The sequence below is a fragment of the Triticum dicoccoides genome, chromosome 2B (assembly GCF_002162155.2).
Source record: "Triticum dicoccoides isolate Atlit2015 ecotype Zavitan chromosome 2B, WEW_v2.0, whole genome shotgun sequence".
Taxonomy (NCBI): domain Eukaryota; kingdom Viridiplantae; phylum Streptophyta; class Magnoliopsida; order Poales; family Poaceae; genus Triticum; species Triticum dicoccoides.
Window position 1 is genome coordinate 813870246 of NC_041383.1, and position 10349 is coordinate 813880594.

Consider the following 10349-nt stretch of genomic DNA (forward strand, 5'->3'; position numbering starts at 1 on the left):
GTGCTCTCCGTGCTCTGATACCAACAATATATGGGATAAAATTTTTTTTTATAAAAATAGTTACTATGTGATTAGATTTTGATTAGGTTAATTTGGGATTAGGTGGAAGTGGTAGACAGGTATTCTTTTTATCTTGAATAGTATTTACTATTCACTAGGTAGGGCACTATTCACAATAGTGCTCCACTATTGAATACACTATTTGGAATAGTATTCCACTATTCACAACAATATTTAATTCAATATGATTACCTTCACGTTCTAACTCGATTATGTATTTAATGCAGGATCTATTTAGAGGCTGGCGAGGCCAACAATTCGTCCGGCGATGTGCGCAAAGGTGTAAAATCCTACTCAGTACTCACCATGTTTTTCATTATGTTGCATCAGATGTAGCTAGTTACGTTCACTTAGCAGTTTTAATTGCAAATTTATGGGGTAAATTCCTATCGTCTTCCCAGGCAGTTCCACCCGAAGGGAACACTTCTCTACGGCAACAAGGTTCTCATTCAAACGCCACTCTGGCTACACAGAGAACTACACACGCAGAGGTTTCTCCTACAGGATCCCTAGCATAAGAACTTGTCCCATAAATTCATAAATAAAAGCACTAAGTGAAACCAAGAAACTACATCATTTCAACAACATAATTTACATATGGTTTTCCCTTTCGGGAGGCCTCGAAGGGATTACACACAACTAGGAAATTACCTTCAAACTCTTGGCGAACTAAGCGCCTTCTGGGCTATTCTACTAGTAGTGGTGGTGGCTAGACTACGAAGGAAGTGGTGCTCTGGTGGAGAGTCTCGATGCTTTGAGTGCTCCGTGCTCTCCCGTCTCTTGTGTTCTCTTCTTGAGCCCAGCGTCTCCTTTTATAGCCGCGAGGGGTGGCTGCAAGGTGGCCTTCGGGAGGCTTCCTTCACTTATTTTACCCACGGTAGCATGCACACGTGTCCTACTAGGGTATACGCGTGTCCTTCTAATAATATAGAAAAGTGCGAGAGAGTGCCGACAAGTTTCAATCTTCAGGAATCTTTGCTTTCTTCACGTGGCATTGTCTCTCGGTGAATAATTGGCTAGTCTTTGTGTACCAGTCTTCGCTCTTCGGCCATACAGATCTTCATGCGATTAGCCTTGAGAGCTTCTTCAGCCTTCAAGAATCCTCGTGTCAGTGTATGCGTACATACATGCCAAGGCTGCTTACATTTTCAATATTGCTTAATATTATTATTTATTTATTTTACAAATATATATATATATCATTTTATTTATTTATTATTATTATTATTAAATTTTTTTTACAGGGGGTCTTCCCTGCCCATATGATTGATAATACCTTATCAATATTTAAAGGACCTTATGGGAATTTCTATCAATATTCGGGTCGGGTATATGTCCTCCGCGCCCGAATAATTGATAGCAATATCAATATATGCAGTTTGGGCTTTATTCAGGTCGCTGCCCATGCCCTGCTAAGTCCATATGATCATCATCGTTTAACAGATTGAAATCATATTTTTCATCACATTCTTTCTTTATTTCTTCAAAATTTTCATCCATTTCTTGCCTTAATTCTTTTAATATTTCCTCCTTTAATTCTTTCTTTATTATCTTTGAAAATTCTTCAAACCTTTTATCCATTTCTTGATCTATGTATTCACTGTCTAAAGGGTCAAGCCCCTTTAGAAGGCATTCTTGATATGTCTTATATTTTGGGGATTCTTCTTTCTTTATATTGTTTGAGCTTGATGCCTCCCCCTTTGTGGGAGTTGGTGAAGCAGGTATGCCTCTTTTCATTTGGATATAGTTTTTAGCCTTTGGGTCAATATAATAATCTGGTCCTAATACCTTCCTTGCCCAAAGTAAGGCCTCATCTATACTGTAATATCTTTTGAATGTTAAATCTTGTCCATTTCTTTTTGCATCTAATTTTTCAATCATAATATTCTCCCATTCCAAATATGTGCCAGGTTTGTTTCCGTCAAATATAAGATATAGAGTTTCTCCTTTTGGTATTTCAACCTTTGCTGGCTTTGGCACATTTTTGTTTAATTCATTAAAATATTCAGCCAAACTGTTGAGAATTGATAAAAAATATCCTTGTTCCTCTCTTTTGCGAGTATATTGGAACCAAAAGTTATCCAATATGCATCTTTGAGCTTCATCAAGCTTAATATGGGATTTTGGCTTAAAATTGAATGTATTTGGCTGAAACATTTTTAGCCTATTTTCTTCTCCAAAGAAGAGATATTCATCCTTGTTGGCGAATAATCCTTTCCTCATTCCTGCAAATTTGATGCACGAGAAAATATGTCAGGTAAGGTATTATCCTTCCCCTTAATATGCTCAAAAATAACTTTATAACAATTCCTAGCTATGGTGTCTTCAAATAAGACCCATCTTCTGGTTGAGCTTTTCTTACTATTAATTTTATTGTAATATCGGCATATGGCTTCACAGTCTGTTCATACTGTAAATTCTTTCAATCCTAGATATAACTTAAATGCATTTATTGCATTTAAAACTGCAAGAATTTCTCTATCAATATTATTTACCGTCTTTAATTTGTAACTTCCTGAAGCATATCTGCATATTTTTTCGTCTGCCTTTGGAGAGTATTTATTGGGCTTTTGTTTTAGTATCGCACCCCATCCTACCTTAGATGCATCTGTCTCAATTATAAAATAATTGTCTTCTAGAGGCAATTCTAGGGGTTTTAAATTCCTGACCTTTTCCTTGATGGCCTTTACTAATTTTATATCTTCAGAATTGAAGTATCTTTGACCATTTTTTCTTAATTTAGCATATAAAGGTCCTGCTAGCTTTGCTAAGCTATCTATATAGTTTCGCGCATAGTTTACAATTCCTAAGAACTGTTGTAAAACCTTTTTATCACTCATATTATCAGGAAACTCTAATATTTTCTTTGCAATATGTTCTTGTAGATATATTTTTCCTTCTCCTATTTCATGACCAAATAAATTTATTTTCTCTTTGCAAATCTCCATCTTCTTTTTAGATAGTATGAGCCCATTTTGTTCTACCTTTCGAAAGAACACTTCAAGATGGGCTATATGCTCTTTGTATGATTTTGAGAATACTAACAAATCATCTACGTATACTAATATAAATGCTTGATTCTCATTAAATATATTTTGCATCTTTCTTTGAAATAGTGCAGGTGCATTCTTTAGGCCTAATGGCATTACTAGCCATTCATAATGGCCTTGTGGACAAGTAAATGCTGTCCATGGAATAGATTCTTCAGCCATTTTTACTTGCCAAAATCCTGCCTTTAAATCGAATTGGGAGAAATATTTACTTCCTTGTATTCTGTTAATCCATTCCTGCTTATTAGGTATGTTGTATGCATCGTCAACTGTATTATCATTAAGCCTTTTAAAGTTAATTACCATTCTAGATTTACCTCTAACTTCTTCAGCATGATTTCTAACTATAAAAGCAGCAGATCGATGAGGGCTTCTGCTTTCTCTTATAGCTTTTAACTTTAATAACTCTTCAATATGCATTTTGAACTCTTCGATATCTTTAGGAGTTGCTTCTATTGGTCCTGACTTAATTATATAATCTGGATTTATGATATTTATTTTGCAAACTATAGAGTTCTTATCCCAATGTTTCATTGGTATTTCTCCAATAATTTGTATACTTTCTAGTCTTTGCACAATCTTATCTATATCCTTTTTAGATTTTATATCTCTATACCAATTTGGAGAGAATGATTGCAACCCAATGCATTTAGTACATGTATTTTCTATATGATATTCTTCTATGGTCTCACTAAGTTCTTCGTCTTTACAGAATTCAAGGGGATCTGGACTTGTGCTATATTCATCATCTAAATTAGATATTTCTACGTTTTGTAAGGACTTTCTTTGTTTTCGCACTTCAGATATGTACGGAACATTATCTTGATAAGGAATAAATGTTACCCCCTCTTCATGTATGATTGTGGTTTGTAAAGATTGTTGTAAAAATCTTAACCCTATTATCATGTCATCATTTATTACTGACAAATCTCTTATTGTAATTTCATCTATTATATATTTTGTGCCATTTATGTAAGCTTCAATATTATATGCTAGCTGGTTATGGATCTTCTTTATTCCTGACATATCGGTAGATACTTTAGCTTTATTATCATCTATAGTTTCAACTATTTCGGGACATCTCATAAAATATTTATCATGGATGATATTTTTAGTGCAACCAGTATCTAATAGTGCCAGTACTTTATATGAAATATTTGGCTTCAGAACAATCTTAACTAGGATCCTTATTCCTAACACTTCTCTGAATGGTAATCGAACAATATATTTGTTTCCAAAACTAGTAATTGCATCTTTCAATTGTATTAATTGTCTCCTTTTTTATCCCTTACTGTTACCATTTGCTCTTTCATTTCTGTGTTTTTTGGAACATTATCATTTTCCTCTTTACTATTTTCTAACTCATCTTTAAGTTTTTCTAGCTCTGCTTCTAGCTTATTTATTCTATTTTCTAAATTTCTAACCCTACTGGATAATATTCGCTCTTCTGGTTCCAATTCTATCTCTTGTCTCCACTTTTGATTATTGGCTCTTAGACATGAGGCACATGCTTGTTTTAAACACAAGCTACATGTAAACCTATTATCTTGGCTTGGATAATATATACAGAAAGCACATTTTATGTTATAATCACCTTTTCCTCTAATCCAATCATGTTCACAATCTACTTGGTTCATCATTTCAATTTTTAAAACGGCTAAATCATGTATTAGGTCTATTTCATCTTCACTTGATTCATATTCTGGAGCCTCATTTTCTACTTCATCTGTTTCTATAATTGACTATACTGACTCATCGTCTTTTATTTCATCATCACATACTAATATATTTTCATTAACGCTATCTATAATTAACACCCTCTCTTGTTCTTCATATTTGCTGGAGTATCTTTTCTGGTCTTTATTAGGGCAAGTTCTACTTAGATGATCTGGTGAGTTACATATGAAACACCTGCATGTTTTATCATAGGTTTTCTTAGGATTATATCTTCTTACATTTCTTTTATGCAAGAATGGGGCTCTATTGTCTGATCTTCTTAAGAAATATCTTTTCTTTGTTCTAAAATTTCTATTATCTCTCCTTTGTGGTTTATAATATTTGTTTTTCCTATGCCTTTCTTCTCCATATGTAAGTGGTATTTGGATTATGTTATTGCAAAAATTATAATCTGATTTCTTCATAGATCTTTGGGCTTGAATACTAGTACACACCTTTCTTAATTGTTTGAAAACAAATGTTACAGCTTGAGATATGTTTACCACGTTTCCCGTCGTTTCGTTTTTATATTCTTCAAATATTATTGACCCTAGGGGATCAGGCAACTTATTAAAATATCTTTCTACTACGCCTACATTAAAACCTTGTTTAGCAGTAGTAGCATTATACAAATAATTCATTGGGAAAATAAGCTAAAGCATATTGAATGGGAATATAGTCATTCTATGACAAAGGATTGGCCGAAAATTAGAGAAAGAGAGCTATTTATCATTCGAGAAATTGCAAGGTTAAAGAAACTAAAAAGCGATAAAATGTCTGTCACTAGTAGTTCAAGCATGGAAGATAAAATTTTAGCATCCGTAGAAAGAAAAGCAAATGCGATCATTAATAAAAATTCTGTCGTTAATAATAATAATAAAGATAAGAATATTATTCAAAAAGAAGAAATTGTTAGTGAAGAAGAGCAATGGGATATCAATAATAAGTTATTATTAGAAAGTTATGAGGAAGAGGAGGAATTAATAAAAGAAATGTGGTTAGAAGATGAAAGATATGATGATTCAGAACAAAATAGTGATTTCTATAACTCACTAGATGATGTGGGACTACATAATTTAGACAATGCAATGGAAGCCATGGAAGTAGAAAGTAGTGGTAAAAGAAGAAGGGGATATGGTGAATCATCTGTGAAAAGAGAAGGAGAAAGAGAGAGACCTACCAGGACAGCTGGACAATGGCCTCCAGAAAAAGATGATTACCAGCCTACATATATCCCAGGATAATATAGATACATGGGTACTAAAAGAAGAGATTTTGAAACACCAGTGCAATTCCAAAATTGTAAAAATGATGGTGCTATATTAAACCTAGCAGCTCATGACACAATAGATTGGCCGAATATAATCAGCATATGGAAAGGTTTAATAGTACAAAAATATATACAAAATCAGTATAGCATAGGCACTAAGGTAGAAGATATGTTAACATATCTTGAAACATTTTTAGGAGAATCTGTAAAAGTTCTTTGGGAACAATGGGTAGAATCATACCCTAGTCAATATGAAGAATTAAAAAGGGCAGGAAGTAACCCTAATAACTTTGCAAATGTTATCTCAAATATGATCATAGCAGAAGATCCTGAATTAGGACATACCCAACAATATATGGGATAATTTTTTTTATAAAAATAGTTACTATGTGATTAGATTTTTATTAGGTTAATTTGGGATTAGGTGGAAGTGGTAGACAGGTATTCTTTTTATCTTGAATAGTATTTACTATTCACTAGGTAGGGCACTATTCACAATAGTGCTCCACTATTGAATACACTATTTGGAATAGTATTCCACTATTCACAACAATATTTAATTCAATATGATTACCTTCACGTTCTAACTCGATTATATATTTAATGCAAGATCTATTTAGAGGCTGGCGAGGCCAACAATTCGTCCGGCGATGTGCGCAAAGGTGTAAAATCCTACTCAGTACTCACCATATTTTTCATTATGTTGCATCAGATGTAGCTAGTTACGTTCACTTAGAAGTTTTAATTGCAAATTTATGGGGTAAATTCCTATCATCTTCCCAGGCAGTTCCACCCGAAGGGAACACTTCTCTATGGCCACAAGGTTCTCATTTAAACGCCACTCTGGCTACACAGAGAACTACACACGCAAAGGTTTCTCCTATAGGATCCCTAGCATAAGAACTCGTCCCATAAATTCATAAATAAAAGCACTAAGTGAAACCAAGAAACTACATCATTTCAACAACATAATTTACATATGGTTTTCCCTTTCGGGAGGCCCCGAAGGGATTACACACAACTAGGAAATTACCTTCAAACTCTTGGCGAACTAAGCGCCTTCTTGGCTATTCTACTAGTAGTGGTGGTGGCTAGACTACGAAGGAAGTGGTGCTCTGGTGGAGAGTCTCGATGCTTTGAGTGCTCCGTGCTCTCCCGTCTCTTGTGTTCTCTTCTTGAGCCCAGCATCTCCTTTTATAGCCGCGAGGGGTGGCTGCAAGGTGGCCTTCGGGAGCCTTCCTTCACTTATTTTACCCACGGTAGCATGCACACGTGTCCTACTAGGGTATACGCGTGTCCTTCTAATAATATAGAAAAGTGCGAGTGAGTGCCGACAAGTTTCAATCTTCAGGAATCTTTGCTTTCTTCACGTGGCATTGTCTCTCGGTGAATAATTGGCTAGTCTTTGTGTACCAGTCTTCGCTCTTCGGCCATACAGATCTTCATGCGATTAGCCTTGAGAGCTTCTTCAGCCTTCAAAAATCCTCGTGTCAGTGTATGCGTACATACATGCCAAGGCTGCTTACATTTTCAATATTGCTTAATATTATTATTTATTTATTTTACAAATATATATATATATATCATTTTATTTATTTATTATTATTATTATTAATTTTTTTTTACAGGGGGTCTTCCCTGCCCATATGATTGATAATACCTTATCAATATTCAAAGGACCTTATGGGAATTTCTATCAATATTCGGGTCGGGTATATGTCCTCCGCGCCCGAATAATTGATAGCAATATCAATATATGCAGTTTGGGCTTTATTCAGGTCACTGCCCATGCCCTGCTATGTCCATATGATCATCATCATTTAACAGATTGAAATCATATTTTTCATCACATTCTTTCTTTATTTCTTCAAATTTTTCATCCATTTCTTGCCTTAATTCTTTTAATATTTCCTCCTTTAATTCTTTCTTTATTATCTTTGAAAATTCTTCAAACCTTTTATCCATTTCTTGATCTGTATTCACTGTCTAAAGGGTCAAGCCCCTTTAGAAGGCATTCTTTATATGTCTTATATTTCGGGGATTCTTCTTTCTTTATATTGTTTGAGCTTGATGCCTCCCCCTTTGTGGGAGTTGGTGAAGCAGGTATGCCTCTTTTCATTTGGATATAGTTTTTAGCCTTTGGGTCAATATAATAATCTGGTCCTAATACCTTCCTTGCCCAAAGTAAGGCCTCATCTATACTGTAATATCTTTTGAATGTTAAATCTTGTCCATTTCTTTTTGCATCTAATTTTTCAATCATAATATTCTCCCATTCCAAATATATGCCAGGTTTGCTTCCATCAAATATAAGATATAGAGTTTCTCCTTTTGGTATTTCAACCTTTGCTGGCTTTGGCACATTTTTGTTTAATTCATTAAAATATTCAGCCAAACTGTTGAGAATTGATAAAAAATATCCTTGTTCCTCTCTTTTGCGAGTATATTGGAACCAAAAGTTATCCAATATGCATCTTTGAGCTTCATCGAGCTTAATATGGGATTTTGGCTTAAAATTGAATGTATTTGGCTGAAACATTTTCAGCCTATTTTCTTCTCCAAAGAAGAGATATTCATCCTTGTTGGCGAATAATCCTTTCCTCATTCCTGCAAATTTGATGCACGAGAAAATATGTCAGGTAAGGTATTATCCTTCCCCTTAATATGCTCAAAAATAACTTTATAACCATTCCCAGCTATGGTGTCTTCAAATAAGACCCATCTTCCGGTTGAGCTTTTCTTACTATTAATTTTATTGTAATATCGGCATATGGCTTCACAGTCTGTTCATACTGTAAATTCTTTAAATCCTACATATAACCTAAATGCATTTATTGCATTTACCACTGCAAGAATTTCTCTATCAATATTATTTACCGTCTTTAATTTGTAACTTCCTGAAGCATATCTGCATATTTTTTCGTCTGCCTTTGGAGAGTATTTATTGGGCTTTTGTTTTAGTATCGCACCCCATCCTACCTTAGATGCATCTGTCTCAATTATAAAATAATTGTCTTCTAGAGGCAATTCTAGGGGTTTTAAATTCCTGACCTTTTCCTTGATGGCCTTTACTAATTTTATATCTTCAGAACTGAAGTATCTTTGACCATTTTTTCTTAATTTAGCATATAAAGGTCCTGCTAGCTTTGCTAAGTTATCTATATAGTTTCGCGCATAGTTTACAATTCCTAAGAACTGTTGTAAAACCTTTTTATCACTCATATTATCAGGAAACTCTAATGTTTTCTTTGCAATATGTTCTTGTAGATATATTTTTCCTTCTCCTATTTCATGACCAAGGAAATTTATTTTCTCTTTGCAAATCTCCATCTTCTTTTTAGATAGTATGAGCCCATTTTGTTCTACCTTTCGAAAGAACACTTCAAGATGGGCTATATGCTCTTTGTATGATTTTGAGAATACTAACAAATCATCTACGTATACTAATATAAATGCTTGATTCTCATTAAATATATTTTGCATCTTTATTTGAAATAGTGCAGGTGCATTCTTTAGGCCTAATGGCATTACTAGCCATTCATAATGGCCTTGTGGACAAGTAAATGCTGTCCATGGAATAGATTCTTCAGCCATTTTTACTTGCCAAAATCCTGCCTTCAAATCGAATTTGGAGAAATATTTACTTCCTTGTATTCTGTTAATCCATTCCTGCTTATTAGGTATGTTATATGCATCGTCAACTGTATTATCATTAAGCCTTTTAAAGTTAATTACCATTCTAGATTTACCTCTAACTTCTTCAGCATGATTTCTAACTATAAAAGCAGCAGATCGATGAGGGCTTCTGCTTTCTCTTATAGCTTTTAACTTTAATAACTCTTCAATATGCATTTTGAACTCTTCGATATCTTTAGGAGTTGCTTCTATTGGTCCTGACTTAATTATATAATCTGGATTTATGATATTTATTTTTCAAACTATAGAGTTCTTATCCCAATGTTTCATTGGTATTTCTCCAATAATTTGTATACTTTCTAGTCTTTGCACAATCTTATCTATATCCTTTTTAGATTTTATATCTCTATACCAATTTGGAGAGAATGATTGCAACCCAATGCATTCAGTACATGTATTTTCTATATGATATTCTTCTATGGTCTCACTAAGTTCTTCGTCTTTACAGAATTCAAGGGGATCTGGACTTGTGCTATATTCATCATCTAAATTAGATATTTCTACATTTTGTAAGGACTTTCTTTGTTTTCGCACTTCAGATATGTATGGAACATTAT

At 33.9% G+C, this 10349-nt stretch overlaps 1 long non-coding RNA gene across 1 annotated transcript; it reads left to right on the forward strand.

The window, feature by feature from the left end:
* Positions 1 to 8502: 8502 nt before the first annotated feature.
* LOC119368964 lies at positions 8503 to 10302 on the forward strand. Its single transcript, XR_005176797.1, has 2 exons — positions 8503 to 8735; positions 10241 to 10302. It is a non-coding gene; the product is annotated as an uncharacterized LOC119368964 (long non-coding RNA).
* The last annotated feature ends 47 nt before the right edge of the window (positions 10303 to 10349 follow it).